At 36.5% G+C, this 7,330-nt stretch overlaps 1 long non-coding RNA gene across 1 annotated transcript; it reads left to right on the forward strand.

The window, feature by feature from the left end:
• The first annotated feature begins 2,645 nt into the window (after nt 1-2,645).
• On the forward strand, nt 2,646-4,873 carry LOC113308735. Its single transcript, XR_003340030.1, has 3 exons — nt 2,646-2,739; nt 2,964-3,322; nt 4,464-4,873. It is a non-coding gene; the product is annotated as an uncharacterized LOC113308735 (long non-coding RNA).
• The last annotated feature ends 2,457 nt before the right edge of the window (nt 4,874-7,330 follow it).

The raw sequence follows: 7,330 nt of genomic DNA on the forward strand, positions 1-7,330 counted from the left end.
ATATGCGATACTTCCGAATACTCGTAAGTGTGAGACGCCGGGTTTCACTCCGCTCCATGCTTCTAAAGGAGTCATGTTCCACACGCTTTTTGTGGGACATCGGTTTATCAGGTAAACCGCACAGTCAACTGCTTCTGCCCAAAACTCCCTGGGCACTCTCTTTGTCTTCAACATACTCCGAGCCATATTGAGAATTGTCCTGTTTCTCCTTTCGGCAACTCCATTTTGTTGAGGTGTATATGGAACCGTAAGAGGCCGACGGATTCCATTGTCTTCACAGTAAGACTCGAACTCCTTCGAGGTAAATTCACCTCCTCTATCTGATCTCATAGACACAATTTCGAAGCCGCTTTCTTTCTCCACAATGGATTTAAATTTCTTGAAATTGGAGAAAACCTCCGATTTTTGTTTCAAGAAATAAACCCATGTTTTTCGACTAAAATCGTCGACAAATATGAGGAAATAGTTATTTCCACCATACGAGCTTGGCTTTATTGGTCCACAAACGTCCGTGTGAACTAACTCCAGTGGCTTTGTGGCTCTCGTCAGTGTTTCCTTAGGAAAACTTTTTCTGAAATGTTTTCCAAGTAAACATCCTTCGCACAATTGATCCGGGTGGTCTATTCTTGGCAAACCTCTAACCATATTTTGTTTGGACAGTAACTTTAATCCTCCAAAATTTAGATGTCCATATCTAAGATGCCAGAGCCATGACGAGTCTTTCACACAAGCAGTCAGACATCTCGCGATGTCATTTTGAATGTTTAGATAGAACATCCTATTTCCCGTCATTGGCACTTTGGCAATTAGTTTTCCTCTCCTATCTCTTATGAAAAGACTAAGGTTTTCCATGTTCATCCTATAGCCCTTTTCTAAGAGTTGTCCCAAACTTAATATATTCATTTTTACGTTAGGGACATAATAAACATTAGAAATAAATTGATGGCTTCCATTTTTTAATCGAATCAAAATTTTGCCAAGACCACTCACCGGAGTTTTCGCTCCATTTCCAAACGTCACATTGCCGGAAACTGATTCATCAAGCTCCACGAATTTTTCCTTCGTGCCGCACATATGGTTGCTTGCTCCCGTATCAAGCACCCATGTACAGTTTTCATCATAGTCACCTCCTTTGCATGCCACCAACAAGGTCTGGTCTTCTTGATTTTCTTTACTAGCGTAGTTTGATCTCTCCTCGACATTATTTGAAGAAGATCGACAGTCCGAAGCATAATGACCAAGCTTATGACAATTATAGCATTCGACTTGAGATTTGTCATACCTTGGCCTATTATTGTTGCGCCATGAATTATTTCCTCTACCACGACCTCTTGTGGAGCTTGACCTCTGGCCTCTCTGATCATCGTTATTTTGCTTGCCTCTTTCTCTTCCGCCGTAGTAGCCACGTCCTCTTCCTCTAGCATTATTACTAGAGCTCTCTCCTTTGTCTTTTAAAGTAAGCTTAGCTTGTAGAACTTGTTCTACCGCTCCCTCTTTATTTCTCTTTCTCATTCTTTCTTCATGGGCTTGAAGAGATCCCATGAGCTCATCCACGGTCATGGATTCAACGTCTTTGGACTCCTCGATTGCAACGACGATATAGTCGAATTTAGGAACAAGTGACCTTAGTATTTTTTCAATCACACGACTATCACCCATGACCTCGCCATTTCTTCTTAGTTGATTAACAACAACTAAAACTCTTGAAAAATAATCCGATATTAATTCGGACTCTTTCATGGAGAGAGATTCGAACTCACCTCTTAGAGTTTGCAACCGCACCTTCTTTACTTTGTCCACGCCTTTGAATGAATTTTGCAAAATCTCCCACGCTTTCTTTGCATTAGCGGCTCTTGATATCTTCTCGAATGACGACTCATCCATTCCTTGATAGATGAGGTAGAGAGCCTTCTTGTCTCTCTTTCTTGAAATGCGCAGCGCATCTTTTTCATTTTGCGGAAGCGCCGCTTCATCATCCGGTTCAACATAACCTTTCTCTACAATCTCCCATGCATCTTGCGAGCCTAATAACGCCTTCATTTGGATACTCCAATTTTCATAGTTATCTTTGGTGAGTTTAGGTACATGAAACGGAAACATTTCACTAGCCATTAGGATCTATGGCTCTGATACCACTTTGTTGGAAATGATTTTGGAGTTAATGGGCTAAATGGGTATTGAAAATGATTTGAGAATGGGTTCACAGACACTCAACTGTGGTTTAAGAGAAATGAAATTTTATTGCTCTCAAAACTTTGTTTGGTGGTACAAGACCTTACCTCTTACATACACTCCCTTTAATTCTCACCTTACCACTAACTTTGTTTTTCACTCAATTACACCTTCACTTGGTTGCACTACCTCCCTATTTATAGCCAACCTAAGAATTCTCTAGAACTCCCTAGAGAAATATCTATCCCAACTAACTATAACATGTGCTAGATATTTCTAGATAGTTTAGAACCTTTTGTACATTCATGAATATTCTAGTAAGCTTGGGCCCTTATAGCCATGAAGCCTCTAGATGGGCTAGAGTATTGTGGACTAATCTACAATAGACTAGTTGGGCCTAGATAATTCTAGACACTTCTAAAATCAAGTTTATAATTTTAACATTTTTTTTCAAATATGTGGTTTTGGTAGATGGTAGGGAGTTTGTAGAAGAGATGAGGATTAGTGGTGGTGACCTTATTGCGAGAGTCCGATACAGATTTGAGGAACCTAATAAGGATAACAAAGGTGATGTTTGATTTTCTGCCTGTCTTTCTGTTACAAAAATAGTGATTTTATCTAGACTTTATCTTCTAGTTTCCGTCTTATAAACTTTTAACATAACAGTGCCTTTTTGTTATGTTTCAAACTTTGAGTAGAAACCTTCTTTATGTTGTTTATCTGTTTTAATGATCCACATGACTTCGACACTACCTTTCTGAAACCAATTTGTTTGTTACCCTGTTGAACAGTAAATCAGAAGTGGAGCGGCGATGTCAAGGACGAGGCTCTTCCCATATTGAGGAAATTACAAGACAGATTTGACTGTTTCCCTTCTCACTATAGATTTCAAATATATAATGGAAGGGCAGTAGTTGTTATCAAGACTGAAGCAGCCACACCTCTATCAACTACATTGCAAGTGGAATTGTATTCCACTAACCTTTTAGAGGACTTCAGATTACGAGGAGAAAATGCTGACTTTGGTTTGGAAGGTGAAGAGCTTAGCAGAGCCTTGTCAGGGGTTGTCAACCAAAATGCACAACAACGAGATAAGAAAATCTACATCTGCCTGTAATTCGGGATACCTCATCTATCGTTCTTCAAATGGGTAACCTCTCTGCATAATTAAATGATCTTAGTCCTTCTGAATTTTATGTGCTAATGGTTACTGCTATTGAGTCTGTTCTCTACGCGTTAGGAATCTGCAGTTAGATTGTCTCTTCGCTTTTGATCTTTTGTTCCTAAAAATTACCAGTTAGATTATTGGTTGCGGAATTCTCAGTTATGACTTTGGGTTTACCTGTGTGAATTGATTCTGCAGAGTTATAATTTGGGGTGTATTGTTTTTATACATTTGTTCCTGGTGATTTTGGCAGTCAGTTCAATGCATCTAGTTTGAGCCTTCCTGCTCATACCTTGACTGACTTAGCAAAAAATATTATCAGCCTCTGTTTGCAGTGTAATCTTTCATACTTTTTTTGTTATGTAACGTGTGAAACTGACATTGATTGATGTTTAAAAGGAAGTTTAACTTCTTATATTACCTGCATTCTGAAATGGTGAAAATCCAGTCACTATATTTTTCTACCGCCAGTGTTTCTATATATGACATTATGGGCAAAAGTAAATTTGATTTGGTGTACTAGGGTTCACTGTCGCCTTTCAGATTAACAAGGACACCCAAGTCTGGCAGGATAGGTTTTGAATTTAGTATTTTATTTTTGTCAGGACTTCATGGTAGAGTGGCGCGAGTGTCTGTTCTTTTGTTGTGTGTGGTTTGTGGAAGATGTTTGAACAGGTTTCTTTGTAGGGTTGCTGAATCATTGTAGGTCACTTCTGTGTATGGCCGCCTACTATACGTGAGTGATTTAGTTTCAAGAATCTCATGTCTGAACTTTTAGCAATGAAATCCCACTGTCGTGTTCTTTTTGTTTGTTTTAATCAAGGTTCTTCCCAGACTTTAGAATAGGTTTCTGCAGTAATTCCCTAGCTTTTAAACATATTTGTGAGCTTGCAACAAGTTAGGGGTGAGAATTCTGCATCAGTGTCCAGCAGTTGTCAGGCACGGTCACAGCCTTGTTTATATTGCTCGGACATAATTTGATATGAGAAGGGTTCCTGTATAACTAAACAAAGTTATTAGATTGTCAAGTGGGATGTGTTTTACGTTCGCTTATCGCAGTTCAAAACTAAAAGAATTTCTTTGTGATATATTGCAGTGCTTATGATATTCTTGTCTTCTCTTGCAGTTCAAAACTGATGATGGCGCCGAGATGTTGCCCTTACAGATCCCCAGGCTGCGCAGGAGTACTATGAGGTTGCGGATTTGCCTGACCAGTTTGTGTCACTGGACGAGATCGTTTGGATGCATAGTTTATTGGTGGAAATAACCGAAGAGGATGAGTTTGCTGAGGAGTTTGTACGGGTAGCCATTTATGACGATCTCTGTGTGGTTCTTTATAATGACAACAACACTAAGACTTTTGAGATGACAAGAAGAAACAATGTGGAGCGTCGTGACATAGAGTCGACTATACATATTGAATCTTTTAAACGTCTGTATGAGAGCTTTCCTTTAGACAGAAAGCTGGATCTTTACTATGGTGAGTTCCATATGAGATTAAACAACCTTATAAATTTCTACTCAAAGTTTATAAATTTTTACTTAACCCATTACATAATTCTCATATTGATTAAACAACCTTATAAATTTTCATTACATAATTCGCATACTGATTAAACAACCTTGTTTATGCTTTCATTTATGAGTGTATGTCTGTTAGACAACATGAGTTTGAGTACATATCTCTCATACTGATAAAAAACAAACTATGTTTATGCTTTTATTTATAATTTTGTACGCTTACATATATGATTCAATCAAAGGCGTTGAGAAAAATAATGCTGCTATAAAGGTTTTGAAGTAATTTGGTGCATGTATCGACGTCGAAATGGTGAAGGATAGCGAGAAAATTAGGCCAGGGAAAGGTAAAATGAGAAACAAACACTATATATGGAAGAAAGGTTATTTAATTGTTTACGGTACCGAAGTATCTAACATTGCGAAAGCTATTAGAAACATTCCTGGTATCTAAAACCCATGTTTATGCTTACATATATGATTGTCTGTGTTAAGCACTATAGTTTTCCAGTACATAAAACTCATACTGGTAAAAATCCCATGTATATGCTTACATATATAATTGTGTGTGATTTAGACACTATGATTTCAATACATAAATGTTATACTGAAACAAAACTAGTTAATTTTGCAGGTAAGGTTGTCACGAATTCCAGTAGTAAGTTACATAGATCGGGTCTAACTACATTACTACTTATTTTGACATGAAACTAATTTTTACAATATGATGCAACATGTAGTGGTGCTGGGAGCCATAGTTTAGTAATGACGGTGGTGGTCTTGGTGTTTGTAGCATTGGAGTGGAAGATCTAGCTCTATGTTTATTTTTTCTTTTGTTTGTCTGTGTTCTATTCTTTTTTTTTTTTTTTTTAAACTTGGACCTTTGATCTATATTTTGATTACTAGTGTACCATAAGCAATACAATGAACAATACTAATTTAAGTAATACAATGAAAAGTAAGTGCATAGTAGCTACACTGAAAAAAATTACACATACTTAAGCAAAATCTATCAAGTGTTTTTGCCTAAATACAAATTTTCTACTACTTTAAATAGACATTCAAGAAATGGGTAGATCTGATGTATGTTGAGAAAAATTTCAAATACAAAAAATGAGTACATATGATATATACTGACAAAACTCTCAAATACACAGTAAAAATAGAGTACATCTGATACATACTGAGAAAAGTGTGCATAATGGCTACACTGAAGAAAAAATTTGACAAAAAATACTTTCATGCACTCCACGTATTTAAGACCGTTCTCCATAATTTTCACAGGTGAACCTGTAGTAATACCCAGTGCTCTTCCCAAAACCCCATCTTAACTTGTTTAGCAGCATCAGTGATGTTCCTTGGACAACAAGTAATACCAGAGCATTATTGAAGGGGAAACAAAATATTTCATCTACTAAAGAAATGAAAACTAAACGTATTCATAATTTTAAAAAGGCAATTCTCCTTCCACACCTGTCAGTACAAATTGGCTACACTCATATTTTTAGCGGATTATAAGCATCTTAATAGATATTGCGTTCAAAAATTTAACTAATTGCATCCAAAACTTATGCATAATGCTAAAATGATTATTCTTTTATCCACAACTGTCAATATATATTGGCTTCACTCATATTCTCAGTGGATTAGACGCCCCTTAAATCTTATTTTAGTAAAATCTTATTTCAGTCTGATTTGAGATCTTTGGTTTTAGTTCTTGCCACGCTGCGGAAAGGATGTTCCATATATTCCTCCTCATCATTGCATAAAGGACAAATATTATGTAGAGGCCAACTTCTCTTGTTTCGATTAACATGCAAAATAAGTTTTGCTTTTAGTGTCATAGGCATAAGATGACCATGTAACATATAACAACTCGATCGAGAGAGAGAGTAGAAAAAAAAAGGCATGAGGTATAAGAAAGTGAAAAACATAAATTTAGCATAACCCAATAAACTCTGTACAATACCTTTTCTCCATTGCGCACTGCACCATCCATTTTCATGAGTTTATCCATATTCACCTGCATTACACAAAACATTGGGCGAGTAAAATTTAACAACTTCTGCATCTGATAAACTTACTTAAAAACCATAGTCAATAATCATATATTGAAAAGCATACAAGAAAATTGAGAAATAAAACAGTACAGAGTTTATGCAGTGCAATTTTCTCTGTAGTGCGGTTTTTATGTACTGATTTTTCAGCAGTGTAGCATATATATACTGTGATTTTTCTGTAGTGCAGCGTATACTCACTAGGATTTATTTGTAACCAAACATATGACCCCTTCCAGAACATGACTTGATTGTGTTCCTAAAAACATTTCAATGATTCTATATCAACCATTTAATACGCTTATCTACTGCACAAGTTGATAAATGACATTATGCAAATCGTATACAATAAAAAGAAAACATTAATATTTGCGACTCAATAACAATTTCATTGTACTAGGCTGATTTTTACAGTAGG

This window comes from Papaver somniferum, chromosome 9 (assembly GCF_003573695.1).
Source record: "Papaver somniferum cultivar HN1 chromosome 9, ASM357369v1, whole genome shotgun sequence".
In the NCBI taxonomy this organism is placed as follows: Eukaryota; Viridiplantae; Streptophyta; class Magnoliopsida; order Ranunculales; family Papaveraceae; genus Papaver; species Papaver somniferum.